Genomic DNA, 19,211 nt, shown 5'->3' with positions numbered 1-19,211 from the left:
CCAGTTTCTAACAGACATCAAAAACCATCACTATAATTGGCATGAGTTAGTCTCAGTAGACAAGCCAAGGAGTTGAATGGGAATGAAGACTAAACTACTCCCATTCTAATGCTGGTCCCCTTTCAGATAGAGCTGATAATCATCTTGTGCTATAACTGTTACATGGATAACTAGAGGGCCACATGGCCCCAGGCCTGCTATTCTAGAACCTGCCTTGGGCAGACATGTACAGGGAAAAAAAATACCAAAGACTGGGCATTTAGGACATGTAAATTAATTTTTCACTGTAAATTATATTGAGGAAACCAAATAATGCCTATTCCTATCAACAATATGGCAAATCCAAAGTATTATGGCCTCCTGGCAAATTGAGCACCACCCAAACCAATCTCTGGCAAGGTGCTTAAAATGATCTATTCAATATTTGTCCACCACTGGCAATCTTGTCACACCACCAAAGCTTTTCCTGACTACATGATCACCAGCCATATAGTTGTATTTGTTGCTACACATGCTTCAGAATTTTGTTGGTCTTCATGCTAATATGTCCATACCAAGAAAGCCATCAAAACCAAACCAGTGCTGATAGTGGCAGTTGCTGGGCTTGGCTTCAAATAACCTCATTTCTGATCTTGTCCTGCTATTTGATATGAAACAGCTGACAAAGATTACGAGAATCAAAAACTTCAAAGGAGTGTTTTTTGGCTTTCTTCAGTGCCCACCTTCCACTTCCACATGACAGTCTATATAACAGTGGTTCTATAGATCTGCAGCTTTGCAGCAAGCTTGATGCCACAACCACGCCACAGAGCCTGTTGAAGGGCCCAAAACATGGCAGCAGTTGCTGCTATACATGTGTCTACATCTTTCAAGCACCCTGCAGCACTATCTATAACTCTACCCAAATGTTTAAAAGCTGCCACCTGCTCAACGTCTCTCTTGACAGGTTAATACTGAGCTGGTTGTAATCTGGAGCTGGAGTCTGCTTGATGGTAATGGCCAGGAACTTAATTTTATCTGGATTAATAAGCAGACCAATGTGTGCTGCTTCTTGCTCAACCAGATTGGCCATCAACTGTAGTGATTCACCAAACTGAGTCAACAAGGCAGTGTCATTGGCATATTCAAGATCTCAAAGCAGAATGGAGATCAGCTCAATGTCTAATAGACCTTAACTTTTAAATAGAGACTAATTTCTATACAACATTTGCAGTGTTTACTTTTCAACAGTCCTATTTGTCTTTCTTGTTCTGTTTCATGGTTTAGTTACTTTGTTTTAAATTTAGAACAGAAAAAAAGTAATTAAACTAGACAGAGCAATACTAGCAAATTGCAAAAAAAAAAAAAAAAAAAAATACAAATGCTAAAATCTGCAGGGTTTTCCAAATAGCTTTTAGAACAAACTCAAACAGCAAATGTGTAACAAAGAAAGCTGCTATACCGAAGTCACTGCTTGATTCTAACTTTTAAAAAATGTTTGTCTGAAGCACAAGCCTAGACTGTTGGAAAGGTGTTAGGTAGATTAAAAAGACAGTGTTCTGTGCTGTGTTGAAAGAGGACACCAGACCAGTAATGTGAGGAAAAAAATATTCCTTGTCACATGCTATACCTTCAGGTCACAAATTGCAACAGGAAACCTGTTCAATTAGTTTGATTACCAAGGATTCACAGGTACACAATAAACATATTACAATTGTAATAAGTTCCTCATTTGTTTTAAATAAAAAAAAGACACAGAACTGCAATTTTCAGTCTAGTAATAAAGTAGAACCTTGGGAATACACATTATGTGCAGTATGTCTCTATCCTGAAGGGTTTAAAATTCACACAAAGATCAGATGATGTGCTGGGTGACCCAGATTATGGTGATAATTTAGATCTAATTACCTAGTCACCTTAGATACAGGAATTTTAATACCCGATTATAAGATGTCTTCACTATATTTAGAATGATAAACATTGCAGTTGTTTACAGCTACAGTAGAACACCAGAGTTACGAAAACCAGAGTTACAAACTAACTGGTCAACCACACACACCTCATTTGAAACTGGAAGTACGCAATCAAGCAGCAGAGACGCACAAAAAAAGCAGATACTGTACAATACAGGACTGTGTTAAACAAACTACTAAAAAAGGGAAAGTTTTTAAAAAAGTGACAAGGTAAGGAAACTGTTTCAGTGCTTGTTCCATTTAAATTAGCATGATTAAAAGCAGCACTGTTCTTCTGCACAGTAAAGTTTCAATGCTGTATTAAGTCAATGTTCCGTTGTAAACTTTTGAACAGCCAAAATGTTTTGTTCTGAGTTACAAATATTTCAGAGTTATGAACCTCCATTCCTGAGGTTTGTAACTGAGGTTCTACTGTACTTACTAGTTTTTCTATTAATGCATTAGCTGAAATATGGCAAACTATAGCCTCTATAGCAAAGCTCCTATAAATGAAATAAGTAATTGGCTTTCTTTAAATTAATTTAGTGAGTAAACACTGGATCTGGAGGAATCTAGTTTTTCTAAACAGCTTTTAATTTCTTGGATTAAGTGCTACGCTAATTGAGCTGTCAGTTCAAAATTCCAATCATCTAGGAAATATTTTACTGTAATTTGCTTCACTTCAGCTGCTTTTCTCATTATCCACTGGCCACCCTGTTTACAAATCAAGTCATAATTCCATTCCAATGGAAGGTATTTTCATAGTGCTAATCACTGTAGTATCTAGGTGCTGAATTTCCCAGGAAAACTGGGGGAAGGCCCAACACACGAGCCATATAAAACTCATTCTGCAACTAATACCCAAATATTGACATGTTGGCATCCAAAGTTAAGCACCCAAATACAGCAGAACCTCAGTTACAAACATCTCAGGAATGGAGGTTGTTTGTAAATCTGAAATGTTCGTAACTCTGAACAAAACATTATGGGTCTTTCAAAAGTTTACAACTGAACATTGACTTAATACAGCTTTTAAACTTTACTATGCAGAAGAACAATGCTGCTTTTGACCATTTTAATTTAAATAAAACAAGCACAGAAACAGTTTCCTTACCTCAATTTTTTTTTTAAACTTTCCCTTTTTTTAGTAGTTTACATTTAACACAGTGCTGTACTGTATTTGCTTTTGTTTGTCTCTGCTGCTGTCTGGTTGCGCATACATCCAGTTCCAAATGAGACGTGTGGTTGACCGGTCAATTCGTAACTCTAGTGTTCATAACCGAGGTTCTATGGTAAGTGACTGGATCAGAAGTGCCAAGTGCTCATACTGAAATCAGCATGTAGCAAATCTCCTAATTTCTATAATTCAGTGGAGATTTTCCCACTTTAATTCCCTTTTAAGAATATAAAATTTTGCAAGCAGTAGAGGAAGGGGTTAGAAATCAATAGTTACTGCATGAAGCTTTACTAAATCCGCTAGTGACTGATGTATGAATTTATTATTACTGGAATTAGTGGTTTGTTATTTATGCAAAAAATGGTACAGTCATTGAAAATGTGCAAAGGCCATATTTACAGTAAATAGAAAGTATTCCAGTCCACATTTTAATCAAGACAGCCTTTATTTTACAATAAAAATTGTGTAAAGCAATTTAACAATTAACCTTAAGATTAAAATTGCTTCAAACTGCTATCCCAGTGCTAGCTCATCCATTCCTACAACAGCAGGAACAGTGACATGCCCCCATTTCCCAGCAAAAATGAGACCGCAGCTCCTCCCTGTGACTGAGACAAACCACTAGCCCTATTCTTAAGATCCTATGAAGTCCAGGTTGTAACATGACACTTCTCGAGGTCTCAGTAAAATCGGTTCAGCTGTCAAATCCACCTACTCACATACTTAACATGTAGGGACATTCTGTCAGTATTTTTTTATCATGAAATCGCACTCCAAGCTGCAGGTACAAATATCAATGCAGAAATTATTTATATAATGTGTTATGCATCATTCTGTAAACAAGACCACTATTTCTTTGAGCGTGAACAGGGTAAAAGATAGGCACTTTGGTCAGCCATGGTAGAACAAGTTGGTTATGACACCTGATCAGCGAGGAGGGTGGTTTGGGGAAATGAGTAACTAGAAAACTTTGTACTTTTAACATTTTTCTGATTGTTTATTACTGTTTGTCTTGCCATTTTATATTTTAGACTTTTCAGGGGAGGAACAGTGTCATACTGTGTACTTCTACAGTGTTCAGTCCAATCCTGATTAGAGTTTGGGGCACTATAATATAAATGTTTAACAGATTTTCATATAAAGCTAATACTGCCCACCTCAACTGTAAATAAATGCATTTATGTGCAATAGGGCATTTCCAACTTTATCTGCAGTGTGTGGAGAAAGTCTATTATCTATACAGGAAATTTTTAATTCTTTTGACTAGTGTTCCAATGAAAACCTTATCCTAGAGCAGTGGCTCTCAACCTTTCCAGACTACTGTACCCCTTTCAGGAGACTGATTTGTCTTGCGTACCCCCAAGTTTCACCTCACTTAAAAAAAACTACTTGCTTACAAAATCAGACAAAAATACAAAAAAGTGTCTGAGCACACTATTACGGAAAAATTGCTTACTTTTTCATTTTTCACCATATAATTATAAAATCAATTGGAATATAAATATTGTACTTACATTTCAGTGTATAGTATATAGAGAAGTATAAACAAGTCATTGTCTATATGAAACTTCACTTTGTACTGACTTCCTTAATGCATTTATGTAGCCTGTTATAAAACTAGGCAAATATCTAGATGAGTTGATATAGCCCCTGGAAGACCTCTGCCTATTCCCAGGTGTATGTGTACCCCTGGTTGAGAACCACAGTCCTAGAGGACCAAATCTGTGCATGCTGGACAGTAAGAAACAGCTTCTCCTACAAAAATGTTCACACTTTCTTCTATGCCCTTCCCTTTATGCATGGAATGCTTTTCCTGAACTGCTCTTCAAAGCCAGTACCTCTCTCCACATTCATCTGTGCTGATGAACAACTTTAAGTATGAGAAGAGAAACTGATTAATAACGGCTAGACTGAGGTGCAACGGGTGATGGTCCTTATGTTTAACATAAAACAAATGCTCAAGCTGAAGCTATTCCTCAGTTTGACCACTTTATTTGTATATTTTTCCTCTGCACTTGCATCTACTTTTAGATTGCACAGGCACTATGGCTTCCTTTGTTTATTCGATGCCTAGCACATGATGGGTGCTACTGGAAACAAATAGACGTCAAGTGGATCTAGTTTTTAAGTCAGTCAGTGGTGCTCATAAAATGTTGTATGAATTTATTATTACTAATGATACTGATCACTTACAACAGGCTCCTAAGTGACTTCCCCACAACTCTCTCTTGTGCAAAAGTTTCCTTAAGAAAGTCGCAGGTGCAGTTTTCTTTCAGTTCCTGCTTACCATTTCCTTATCTCAGTATGAACTGCTGCACCTGGATCTTGTAGCTGATCAAACGTTTCTCTACTCAAAACAACTTATGCCTTCTTGTGTCATGGGTTTGTTTCATGCAACTACCACTAACAAAGGCTGGATACTGAAATGGACACCCAGGAATTAATAAGCAGAATTACTCTTAGCCCCTCATCTACTTGAATAAAACTCCTTGGCTGGTGGGTCAACGACTACTAGCTGTAGCCTGTTGATTTTAAGGGGTCTTGGTACAGTACTAGTGGGAATGAGACATTACCCCCATCCCCTGCCTACTCTTTGTGTGGTCTAGGTCCATAGCGAGCTGAGGAAAGCCAACAACGTACCTGTACCCAGTGCCTCCCGCGGGCTGCTGTGACCAGACAGGCCGGAGCTTTGCTCTGTCCCTTTCCCAGTTCAGTGCCCCGGCCCCCAGCACAGGGTCGATCCCCGGCGCACCCCTGACCGCTGGTGCCCAGACCCCCAGCAGGGCGAGGTCCCTCATCCCCCGCCCCATCCCTACAGCCATTTCTCCCCCCCGATCCCCAGAAGGGCCCCCCTCCGCCCAACCCCCCCGGCTCTGCCCCCGCTCCCCGCCCCGCGTGCCTAGGGTGCAGGCTGCTTTCCCTTCGCCCGCCCAGGCAGCGCTGCCTCCCTCCGGGCCGGATCTTACCCAGACCAGCTACTAGGCGGGAATCGCCCCTGTCTCCTCACACGCACCTCGGCTGCTGTGATTTGCGGCTGACGGCTGGGGGGACTGTATAGAGCCAGCCGGCCTCAGGCTGGGCGGGGAGACGGGTGAATGGCGGCGCCATCGGCCAATCCTGTCAGCGCAGAGGCGCAGCCCGAGGCCGTCCAAATGGACACTACACTTCCCAGAATGCTGTGCTCTGCCTCCGGCAGCAAAGCCAACGGCCCTCGGTGCAATGCATGCTGGGAGTCGTAGTGATAGGGTGTTCTGTGTGAAATATAAGGGATCGGCACAGTTTGGCACGACATGGTTGTGACCCACTGAGAACGCAACCTGGGTAAGATCTAGGCTACAGCCCACCCCTGAGGTGACCATCGTTGTTGGGTGGAAATAAGGGGAAACCACATGCAAATTGAGGGACAACACTTTATTTTAAGGAACGTTTTAGGGAAATGCCATTTTCCTTAGCATAGTATATATTTTTTTGCATATAAAAAGCATAAACCACCACAAGCCCATTTTCCCTTTTGAAGTACAGTAGCCTTTAAAAAAGAAGAACAGGAGTACTTATGGCACCTTAGAGACTAACAAATTTATTAGTCTCTAAGGTGCCATAAGTACTCCTGTTCTTCTTTTTGCGGATACAGACTAACAGGGCTGTTACTCTGAAAAGTAGCCTTTAAATTCACCCTTCCCTTTTTCGGTTTAAAAACAAGTATAAAATCACATCCCAGACTGAAATAGCTAAATTAGTACAAAAACTGTTTGTAGACCTTATAACTTTGCTGAGTCAATGTAAGGGTTGCAGCTTTGAATCTTTAACAAAGAAGTTCTTTCCCAGAATATTAGTACTTCAATTAAATAAGTGTTAAGAAATTAAAACAAAAACTACCAGAAAACTTTCAACTTTAAAGTTTTACAAAAATATATATATAGCTATACTGGCAAATGTCCTAATGTAGACAACTTCTAGCAGCAAAAATGTGCTTTTGCCAGCATCGCTTATATCAGCTCCCCGAACTAAATAAGTTATATGAGAAAAAGCACATTTTTGAAGTATAACTGTCTACACTAGGCCTTTTGCCAGTATAAAAATGTCATCAAAATTCACATCACCGACGGACATTGTTATACAAGCAAAAATGTCTAATGTAGATCTGGTCTATGTAGATTAGGGATAAGATTCCCTTGCCTTCTCAATTGCTCAGCTTTCACTCAAATTATAATAGCTATTCACTAGGTTTCTTGTCCCAGTAGAGTCTAAATTACACGAGACCTGAATTTCTAATGGAAAAAACACTTTAAAAAGCTCATATTATTTTTTGCATCATAAAAAGCATAAAACACCACAAGCCCATTTTCCCCTTTGAAGTACAGTAACCTTTAAATTCACACTTCCCCTTTTCAAGAAGGTATATTATCTTTTTTTTCCAGACTCCATCTGTGATCATTGTAGTACCCATTAACATGAATACAAGAAAACTAATTTTAATTCTGCTATGACCTTGGCAGAAATTTGTTAGAAAACTGAGGAATCTGTATGGTTGAACTGTCTCAACCGATCACCTGATCTTGAATTTAAAAGGTCATGGTTAACCAATGTTAGAGATAATCCTTTTTTGGATGCTGATATCTTTGGCAAGCAGACACATTTCTCCCAAACTTTTATGGCTAAACTGTTAAAATTGATTAATTGTGTCTCATAGGTCACCTCTCTGATTTGCCAAATTCCAACACTATTTTCGAACAGAAAAAAGTTATTTTGAGCTTAATTTGCACTACAAGGGTTATGGTTTGTATCCTGAGCTACACCCTCTGGCTCTAGTGTCTGTTGAATGCTTGCTATCTAGTGTCTGTTGAGTGCTTGCTTAACCCAATAATTTCAAGTCCAAGGGTCTTTTTCATATTGTTTCTCTGTTGTACTTGAGTTACACCAGGTAAGCATGCCGAGATTTAGGTGTGTTGCTTCCAATGGAGCTAATAGCTACATCAGGGGTCGGCAACCTTTCAGAAGTAGTGTGCCGAGTCTTCATTTATTCACTCTAATTTAAGGTTTTGTGTGCCAGTAATACATTTTAATATTTTTAGAAGGTCTCTTTCTATAAGTCTATAATATACAACTAAACTGTTGTTGTATGTAAAGTAAATAAGGTTTTTAAAATGTTTAAGAAGCTTCATTTACAATTAAATTAAAATGCAGAGCCCCCCGGACCGGTGGCCAGGACCCGGGCAGTGTGAGTGCCACTGAAAATCAGCTCGTGTGCCTACCCCGAGCTACATAGTTAAACACTCTTGTTATGTGATGCTCAGCAATGTGCAAAATATAGAAGGCAAGACCTCTGCCCCAGTGAGCTTAGCCTAACCTTTATACACTTAGATCAGATGCATAATATCACTGATCAAAGTGGTGCAGATTTTTTGTATTAAATACACTTCTTCTCTGATGGAGTTAACATTGAGAGGCTTCTTGGGTGGAGTGAGTGGGTGTTTGGATACCAAGAGGGTTTCAAGTATAATGACCCTGGCAATGACAGTGAGAAGACAAAAGTGGGAGAAAGATCTAAAAGATCTGAGTAGGCAGGCAAACTTGGGACAGACATAGGCAGAGCAAGGAGTAAGAAGAAAGGCGAGCAGAGAAGGGGTGCGGTTGTGCAGAGCTTAAAGGGAAAAACAAGATGTTTGGATCTGATGCAGCAGGTGAGAGGAAGCTAAGTGAGAAACATCAGTAGAGTGTAGGAGAGGTAGATCAATCTTAAGAGCAAAGTCTTCATGGGACTAAAGGAGAGTGAGGGGAGAATCAAGAATGCCAGTGAGGAGGAGATTTGTGTAGTCCAGGCAAGAAGGGACTAAGGCATGGACAGGACTTTGTGGTAAGAATGGAGTGGTAAAGGATAGATTTTGGAGATGGAAGGATTTGGCAATAGATTGACTTTTGGAGAAGGAGAGAGGAAGAGTCCAATTACACACCGAAGGTGCAAGCTTGGTAAAAGAGATGATGGAATTGTCAATGATGACACTGAGGTGAGGATTTGAGAGGAAAGAGAGTGTGCAGTTTTGCCATGTCTGAACTGGCATTATGATTAGTGTGACCACATGTCCCATTTTGGCCAGGACAGTCCCTTTTTTAAGCCTTGTCCCAGCCATCACAACTTTTTTGGCAAAACTGGGCATTTGTCCAGTTGGAATGTGGCAGGGGAGGCAAGTGGCAATGCCAGCCCTGCGCGGGAGGGAGGGCTCAGGACAGTGGCTCGGGCTGGACCAGCCCCACATAGGCAGGCGGCAGGACGTCTGGAACCGGCCCTGGGCACACGGGGGGGAAAGGAGAGGGCTCTAGTTGTCCTCACATGGGCAGGCAGCAGGGGGGATTGGTCCGCCCCGCATGAGGGGGAGAGTGGCATGTCTTAGTCTGGTCCTGTGCGGGCAGGCCACAGGGGGAGCTTGGGCCAGCCCTTGCTGGGGGGGGGATTAGAGGCAGGGCCTTGGGTCAGCCTCGTGGGGTGTCCCATTTTCCCTTTGGGAAAATATTGTCACCCTAATCATGATAATCAGGATGAGATACACAAGACAGCACTGGAGACATTAGACTGAAGTTAATAAGAGGGAGAGATTTGAGAGTCAAACCTCAACTATTCTAACATAGTTGTATGATCCTGTATCCATGGTTTAGACAGCAGCAGAAAACAAGTTTGATGGTTTTGAGAATGAGAATAATAATAATAATTAATAATAAATATTTGAAACCCTTGCCCAAGATGAATGAAAAACTTAAATGTGACTCTTGCTAGAATTGCTCCAAATATGTTTAGCTATGTTTAGGCAGCAGTGTAATAATTAAAAGATCTGACAAGGGATAGGGAAGAGAGCTAACAATCTAGCATGACCACCACTACCTAGTGGAAGGGGAGCAATGAAACAGGTGCATCTGTTGGCAGGTTGGTGAGAAAAATACTCTGTTTTGAGAAGGAGGAGGGGGAGAGAGAGAGAGAAAGAGAGAGAGGAATGTGTGTGTCAGTGGGGAAGACTATCATACATATAAAACATTCTAATTGTGCTGTGACAGTTCTGGAAAGCAAACACAGCTGTCACTCAGACATCACATGACAAACGCTTGGTGCATTTGGGTGTATTTCCAGTCCACCAGACCAACGTTGCCAGAGATTATTGGAGAACTGAGAACTGTGAATTACTAATTGGCTAGAAAACTCTGAAACTGCTGACCAAAACAGAACTGAATTACTCACAATGTGCATCTGCTCTTAAAAAACAAAAAGCCCTTATCTGCAGCTTTCATATGAGGTTTCAGTAAACGCAGGATGGAAAGTCCTACACTGTCATGTATGGTATTGTACACAGTCGTGTGGTAAATTTATATAATTTACCTGAAATTTTCCTTTTCTGAAAATATCATTCCAACAGAATTCTCACTTCTGCATCCCAGCTTTATAGTGCACAGTTGGGAGGACGCTTTGGAGACTGACAATGGCATAATTTGCCACCTCTCTCCCAAAGAAGTCTTCCACATTTCTGGTGTAGCCTCGAAGATGTTCTAACATACACATAGTTATGGTACCAACTCACTATCCTTACAGCTAAGGAGAACTGGATTGGGAACACATCAATGCTGTTTTTCTTCAACTAGAAGGGCTGCTATAAAAACATATCAAACCTGAGGTTAAGTATGCTCTACCGCAGCAACCCTCCCATAGGTCAGGGATTATCTATATGACGCCTCTCAGTCTGGGGGAGACTGACATGAGCCACAAATCAAACATAGGTCTTACTGAACCAAATTCTTAGCTTACACCATTAATAGAATGAATTGGAAAAAGCAGCATGTGAAGTTAGTGAGTTTGCCAATCTATAAAGAAAATTTTCTAGAGACTGTACCTTTTAAACCCTACAGGGACTTTCTATAAAAAAAATATTTCCTGTTTACTTGTTGGGAAAATTGTCACTGAATATTTTCAAACAGGAAAATGGTACAAAATTATGACCATTGTAACTGTGCTGATGTCACTGCTTAAAAAGCACATTATCTACTAAAATTAGTCTTTTCTGATTTGATTCAATAACAGGACCCCTGGGACAGTTCAGAGCCCAGACCATAGCAGTTCTACCTAACCTAGTCTAGACTAATGTGCACCTTCAGCAACTAATTTTATACTGTTAAAAATGAATATAGGTTTGTTTCTGCTGTCATTACAGGACAAAAAAATTGAAGGTAGCATGAAGGTGACTGACTGCCAGGGCCGGCTCCAGGCACCAGCTGAGCAAGCTGGTGCTTGGGGCGGCAGATTGTTCGAGGCGGCATTCTGCCCAATCCTAGGGCGGCACGGCCACTTTTTTTTTTTTTTTTTTCCCGCTCTGGCTGCCCTGTAGGGGGCTGCGGCGCGGAGAACCAGAGCGCCCTGCAGGGCAGTCCTCTTCCTTCCCTTCCCGCTGACCGGAGCAGAGCCCTCGCGGCAGGAGGCGGCGCAGCGGGAGGGGTCGCGTGGCAGTGCCCCTGCTGTAGCCTGGCCGCACCATTCTCTCTCTCTCCCGCCCGCTCCCACCCCCTCCACCCTCCCAGCTGGTCCCCCTGCACCCACGCTCCGGCCGCGCCGCAGGGTATTTTTTTTGTTTTTTTTTTCTGCTTGGGGCGTCCAAAAAGCCAGAGCCAGCCCTGCTGACTGTATAAGCCTATTTGCATATCTACATAGCAAAAATACCAACACATTGCCTAAATAGGTGGGTTAAAGACAAAAGTTATCCACCCCAACTCCTCCTTAAAATTTGAAAGATTGCCTTCATAGCCACCCACAAGCCAGTGTGCTTAGGTGAATGGCTATGCCTTTCACCCTGCCCTGAAGTCAACAAACTCTGTCTTGGCAGGATCACAGTGTTGTTAAGTTGGGTGCTTTGGCTAAATTATTGCCTAAAACCAGTCCTGAGCTGCAGAAATATTCATATTGCATTAGTCTGTCCTGACTTGTTTTGAGAGCCCTTCAGAGTTCTCATCCCTTTGTTAGTGGCCTGCAATAACTTGTGTTTATTAACAAAATAAAAAGAGGCAATGAAACTCTGAAAGCAAAGTCAGATGCAATATAAGAAGGGCAGAAAAATCACATGGTTAATGAAGCAACGTGGTGAGTTTGTCCTTATAAAATCAGCAAGACAAGATTTTGGCAGATGGTTCTAAGTGGCAGAAATACAAAACTGCTTATCTTGCATGAATCCATGCAGAGGTCAGACAGGATGATCCTGGTCCCCTTGGACATCCAGCACCCTTTAAAAGACTTAAGATCTAGTTCTGGTTACATTTTTACAGCAAAATTATCCAGGGAATGGATGATTTTAGTTATTCAAAGAAACAAAGTCCATTTTTATGCAGAAAAAATAAGAAGGGACTTCACTGACATTCCCATAGTTCTGAAGGAAATAATAACAGAGTTAAAATCAGACACAGGGAGATCAATGCAAGCTAAACAAGCTTGGGGAGCTAAAGTAGTTCATGCTTCATTCCCTTTTTCAGATTATTGTGTCACAGTTTCAGGGTAACTGCACCTTTGACACTCTCCGAAGTGTGTTCAAGGAACGCCGTCTCAAGCCTCCAGCTATCACCTGTCATTGGGATGGGACCCATGTCCTACCCCCCACCCACCCCCAACCAGGAAGTTAGACTTCCAGCCTCCTTGCCTTCACTCTGATTCTCCCCAAGCAGCTTTGGTAAACGTCAAACCCCTGCTCTTTGTCTTCTCTCCAAGGACAGTGACAGTGATTTACCAGGAACCAAACAGCCCTTTCAAAGCAGAGTACATTTATTTAAAGACAAAAGCATACAGAGAAAACATATACAACAACAACAACAGGATCTAATTGCTTTACCAGTATCCCCCCAGTAGTCCTATGGAGACTCTGGCAGGTTCCATTCTTTCCAATCCTTCAGGAGGATGCAGTTTCCTCTTGGACAAAAGGTCAGGACTATCCATTAAATCAAAGAGACCACCCCCCTGTCAGGTTAAACTGTGCCTTTTATACCAAAACACTTGCTTTGTCTTCCAGCCTCCTGAAAACAGGTAAAACCAGTCACTGCCCTTTTTCCCCACGAGGTCAAACTTCAAAAGGCTAGGTATCTGCATAACCAGCTTTGGGATTTTGCATTTCTCAACCCTCTCTCTGCTCCCCAATAAGCCAGGAACACCCACATACAAAAGTCTGTGGATATTTGATGGGCTATATCATCTTGCCCTTCTTAATATAATGGACTTCAAAGTTTTCATGCTTTCCAGGGGATAACTGTATCACAAACATACAGATAACCATACATTAAATACAATAGTTTCAAGATAGCGCTATGTTAATCATAGCTGTTACATCTTGCATTGCTGGGGGCAACATAAACATAAAGGGGGGGAAGTGCTTGTAGATGAGGAATCTTTGGCCTGAATTTCCAGAGGCAGCCTGTGATTTTGAGAGCCTGTTTTCGGTACCCAACTTGAGACACATGAAGGGGACCTGCTTCTCAGAAGGCAGGTGCTCAGCAGTTCTGAAAATCAAACCTTTTTTGGATGTCTCAGGTTGAGCACTCCAAAATGGAGGAAACCCAAATCACTAGTCATGTCTAAAAATGTAGGTCTAAAAAAAAATGTCTGTATAAAAATGGCACCACCTTACTTAGTAGAACTCCTCCTGTATTCAGTCACATGTGCTGATTTCAGTGACAGAAATACATTCTAAAGGATTCAGGTTTGAGGTTCTGATTATGGCCCACCTCTACTAATTAGCTTACCCAAACATCCCTCCATATGCTAGTGGCAGATGGATACATCTATCTAAGGTACTTGTGTGGCCCCCATTACTGTAATGTCTGGGTGCCTCACAATCTTTTAATATATTTATCATTGCAAACACACTGGAAGGAGAATTGCAGCACAAAGAGACTAAGTGACGTGCCCCAGGTCACACAAAAATCTGTGGTAGAGAAGGAAATTGAATCTGTATCGCTGAGTTCCCAGGCTAATGCCCTAACCACTGGACTATCTTTATATGAGACAGAAGGTAATGAATGTCCTGCCTCTTTTGTTGTGGTGTCTAAAACAAATACAGGTTGTGAAAGCAAACGTAGGGGGGAAAGTCCCTAAGTCACACTCATCCTATAACAAGCTCTGCTGGATTTTCTAGTTCCAAATTTCCCATGAGTACAGAATCTTCTGATACTGAAAGCACCTCAGCTCTTGGGTTCTCACACTTAAATTGTATGTAACTATTTAAACAAATATGCTGTTAACTTTAATTACACCTGGGAGAATTCTGCGCCACTGCATATGAGCAGAATTTTTGTCCCCCACAGATTTCTTTGCTTCCCCGCAGAAAAATGACTTTGATGGGGAAGCAAAGGAAAGCTACAAGAGTGGTCATGCGACCCTCCCCAGCAATATGTTTCTGGTGCCCCGCTGGCAGAGAGGTTAATCACTGTGGGGCATGTAGCTACACACCGCAATGTGGACACAGCCTGCTTTTCACTGTGGTGTGTAGCTACGCATACCCTATACACTGTCACAAGAGGTGTACTATGTATACCTAGCCACAGATCACCAAAAGCACTCAGCTTTCTTACTAACATCCTGTGAAAAACTGGGTCAAAGTCAATTTTTCTGTCCTTCTGTCAAAGCTTTTCATAGGATTGATACAAGTAACCTGAGGGACTGTCTCACCCTGTGTGATTGTGACTATCCATGACAGTTGCATTCCAATGGAACAATAGTGCTGTCACCCTCTAGAGTGAGAGATTCATGTTTGCAGAGATAGAACTTTCTTGGTGAGTGGCCATACATTTGGAACTCATTCTTGGAAGATATCCACATAATTACAGACATCAGCATATTCAGAACAGAATGTAAACCCCATTTCTTTGAGCCTGCTTTCCCACTGTATCAGAATCAAAAGAAAGAGAAATTGATCGCTGTTGACAGGGAAAGGGGAAAAAAGAAATATCTTAAATTCATTATTTTGAAAGGTGCTGAGGTACAATGGAGATGAGCACTAAAAGTGGTAAAACAAAATTCAAAATTTGAAAATTGTGATTGAAAGAGGACAGTTTTTTTTGTGAAAATGTTCACAAAACAATTCATCCTTTTTTTCGACCATCTTTAATGAGCACTCTATAAGAATCTAGATATATGCTATTTGTTTAATTCCATGTAGTTTTACGTTAAGCTGTATCCTGTAGGTAGACGGCATTATTACTTATCCTCAGAGCATTACTGTGAGCAGTCATAAGCTCTTTCCAACAAATGCACCACAAAGAGACCAAGCATATGCTTGGGTGTGGGTGAAATATCCAAAGCCTCAGCTATCATTTCAACCCCTGAGTCTTCTGATGTCTGACAAAATAAATGCACTCTTCATTTTGAGATTTTTTGCCTTTTTTTTTTTAACACATCATTCATCAGTTTTTGTCCCCTAACTTTTCTCTCTATCAGCATTTAGAATGGCAGGCACTGTTACCAGTTTATGTGAATAATACATCAGTACTGTAATTCTCTGACAGAGAAGGAGAGAAAATGGAAAGAGGAAATAAGCACTGAAGATACTAGCAGGAAAAGTTTTGTCATCTATTACAGGAAGGAGAAGAATTAGGAATGATGATAGGAAAGGAAAGAAGATGTGGCAATAGCAACACAAGGTTATACTTTTAAATACATTGTTGATTTCCACCATGTTACAATTAAATAAAGTACATAGGAGACATTACACAACTGTTTTAGTGCTTGAAACTGTAGGAGGTGTGGCTTTGGAGGAGTCTTGTGACACAGGTGTTTTCCACCCTGGCTAGTCAGTGTCTTAAATATTTTTAAAGCTCTACATTTTGCACCTGGCAATCTGAGAGATTGTCACTCTATCCACGGCCACATTTCAGCTAACAGTCCCCATATTTAATAATCTAAGGGCTGGAGGAAGGATAGTCTCAGGGTCAGAGTCACTGCTGCCTTGCACCTTGAGTAGTCATTTAACTGTAATGTAGCTAGAGTTGCCCTACACTCTCCATGTATTCAGTTGCTTATAACTTCGCCAAGCTTTTAGTCCTTTCATTTAAGATTTTCCATGCTAGGTGTCTGCCTCAGGTTGAATGTTTTTTAGAAACTTCCAGATAAAATAGTTCAGTCATTTCTGAGAACAAAATAGGGGAAAAACACATTTTTGCCCATGTTAAAACAAATTCTTATAACCATTTCATTGAGAACTCTAGCGCCTTCACGCTTTGGAGCAGTAACTTGAAATTTGACAAGGTGATTGTCCTAGAGTTAGGAACATGCTTTTTGCCCTCCCTATGAAAAGACATCCAAATTTGTTCATGCTGCGAGACTCCAAAAATTTAGTTTGCACATGCTCAGTAGACTAAGTTTGGCAGTTTAATTACCAGAAGATTTCATCTGCCCTGAGCATGCTCCATCACAACACAGATCCTACATGCTGACTGGACTGAGTACGCACCATCCCTACAGTTTGACTGAGCATGTTCCAACCTGGAATTTCAGGGGCTGGGCAGGACTTTCCATGCAATTGCTCTTCTTTGTGCCTCAATTCTTCATCTGTAATATGGGGATAATACCACCTAGTCTCACAAGGGTGTTGTGAAGATAAAAGTCACTAATATTTTTGAAACATGCTGAGAAAGTTCATAGAGGAGGTGTGGTGGGCCTAGCACCACAGTGCCCCTTTGTGGCAGGGGTAGGATGGGGTGTCGGCACCTCGCCACTCTCAAGTTTCTGCGCCCGCCTCTCTGTGGGCAGCCAGTTGTGGCCTAATGGCCCCCTTCCACACAATCATTCCTGTCTGGCGAGATAGTGCGGCCTAGTGGCCAGGGTCCATACAATTCCCCTCGCAAGCAAGGTAGCGCAGCCTAGCAGCCAGAGTCCATATAATCCCCCTCGCAAGCAGGGTAGCGTGGCCTAGTGGCCAGAGTCCCTAGGATTCCTCACAGTTCGGGGGTGAGGTGGTGGGGGACCCGGGCCCGCCCTCTCCACCGGGTCCCGACCAGGGCAGACAGGGGATTGTCGTGCGGGAGGGGGTGTGGAGCGCTGGTTCTGGGAGGGAGTTTGGGTGCAGGAGGGGGCTCGAGGCAGCGGGTTGGGGTACAGGAGAGGGTGCAGGGTGCTGGATCTGGGAGGCTCTCAGCTCAGGCGGCTCCCTGCAAGTGGCGACCTGGCCTGGCTGCTCCTAGGCAGAGACGCGGCAGTCGGCTCTGCGCATTGCCTCCGCCCGTAGACACCGCCCCCACAGCTCCCATTGGGCACTGTTCCCAGCCAATGGGAGCTACAGAGCTAGTGCTCGGGGTGGAGCAGGTGCAGCGCGTGGAGGCGCCTGCCACGCCTCTGTCTAAGAGCAGCTGGGACAGGTCACCACTTGTAGGGAGCTGCCCGAGGAGAGCGCCCCCCGATTCTGGCACCCCACATCCCCTCCCGCACCACAACCCGCTGCCCCAAGCCCCGTCCCGCACCCAAACTCCCTCCCAGAGCCAACCCATCTCGCGCCCCAACCCGCAGCTCCACACCCCCTCCTGCATCCAAACTCCCTCCCTCTTAGTTAACCAGCATTTTTCACTTACTGGCACCCCCTATTCCCCCAACATGTCACATAAAACAGCTTTTACTGTATATAACTTGGTTGGAGAAATAACTGAGGTAAATCTTGGGAAGTGCTATGAACTTCAAAGGACTTTTTAAAACTTTGGTTTGAGGTTTTTATCCCCCTCATGCCATGTGCTCTGAGCTGAAGCCTCAGCTGATGGGAAGAGACCACTTGCATGACTCATCTTCACAGGAAGGTTAGCAGAACAGCAATAAGTCTTTAGTCTTCTTGCTGATGTGATGGTTTCTCAAGCAAGACATAAGGCATTTCCAGTTGCAAAATCCAACCACAGCCCATCTGATATCGGTGAGTCTCCTTTTTCAGGAAGCACGTAACAATTTTTGTAGAAGAACAGCTGTTCACAATAATTAATGTCCCTCTTCCTGGATGGTGACTCACATAGTCACAGAGGGTCACACTACACCTGCTCAAATATTATACTAAGGATTTCAGTTTTTATTTTATTTAATTTTTTCCCCTGGAATTTATCAGAGTTTATTACCACAACAACAAAAAACAGTGAAAATCAGTGCAAAAAACTACTGATTTCTCTGGGTAAATATCAGGGTCTATTTTGGTGGATGGAAAGACAGGGCAAAAAAGTATTCAGTAGATTAGTGCTTTGAATTCTGTTCATTTATGTGGTTTGCTGCAGAACTAAAACAGAACTCAAAACACAATGCCACCACTGAGTTTAAGAAAACAATACATCTCTAATCCCAAAATAAAACTTTTCATTTGAATAAACGGTTTACTGTTGTAGACTTAGAACTATTAGCCTATAAATATTTACATTTAATAATTGGGCCACACCATTTTCAGCACATACACTCAATTTCATCCTTTTTTCCTGTTTTTGTTTTTTTAAACTTTTGAATACTTCCTTGTGTTCTGAGACGTATTCTGACACATATTTTAATTTTCCTCCCATTTTAGTGTGTCAAATCTTTAAATCGTTATCTGCTAACAGCTTGAAATGTGTACATAGTGTGTGTGAGTTTTATCAGTACATTCTGATGTGCACGCACTTCAAAGCTTCCGTGTGTGTCTATTTGTTCATTGTATGTATCTTCTAGATTAATACATAGCCTTACTTCAACCGGCAGCTTTGCATATACACACACAGACTAATGTGTTATCGTAATACATATATCTCATGCAGTGTATTGTATTTTCCTAATAAAACAAGTTATTTTTATATATTTGAATGGTACAAAAGTAGGGTGAAAATCGGAAAAACCTGAATAATACTTTTTGTAAAACCTGAGAAATTTTCAGTAAAAATCGGTTTAACTGAAAATGAAGGGGCTTAAATATTGAATACAGATATTACAAGTGAGAGATAACTTTGTGCTCTAATCAAAAACTGCTTCTTGGGCCTAGTATAATCACAGGAGAAGTCATTCTTCCGCTCTACTCTGCTCTGGTTAGGCCTCAACTGGAGTATTGTGTCCAGTTCTGGGCACCGCATTTTAAAAAAGATGTGGAGAAATTGGAAAGGGTCCAGAG

At 41.9% G+C, this 19,211-nt stretch overlaps 1 protein-coding gene across 1 annotated transcript in view; it reads right to left on the bottom strand.

Moving 5' to 3' along the window:
- LGMN (legumain) overlaps positions 1-6,224 on the bottom strand; it is a 41,663-nt gene extending 35,439 nt beyond the window's left edge. The window contains exon 1 of the mRNA XM_034769045.1: positions 6,075-6,224. The gene's annotated coding sequence lies outside the window, so the exon portion shown is untranslated. The remainder of the gene's footprint in view (positions 1-6,074) is intronic.
- Between the last annotated feature and the right edge of the window lie 12,987 nt (positions 6,225-19,211).

This window comes from Trachemys scripta, chromosome 4, assembly GCF_013100865.1.
Source record: "Trachemys scripta elegans isolate TJP31775 chromosome 4, CAS_Tse_1.0, whole genome shotgun sequence".
Lineage (NCBI taxonomy): Eukaryota > Metazoa > Chordata > Testudines > Emydidae > Trachemys > Trachemys scripta.
This window is presented reverse-complemented; position numbering and strand designations above follow the sequence as displayed.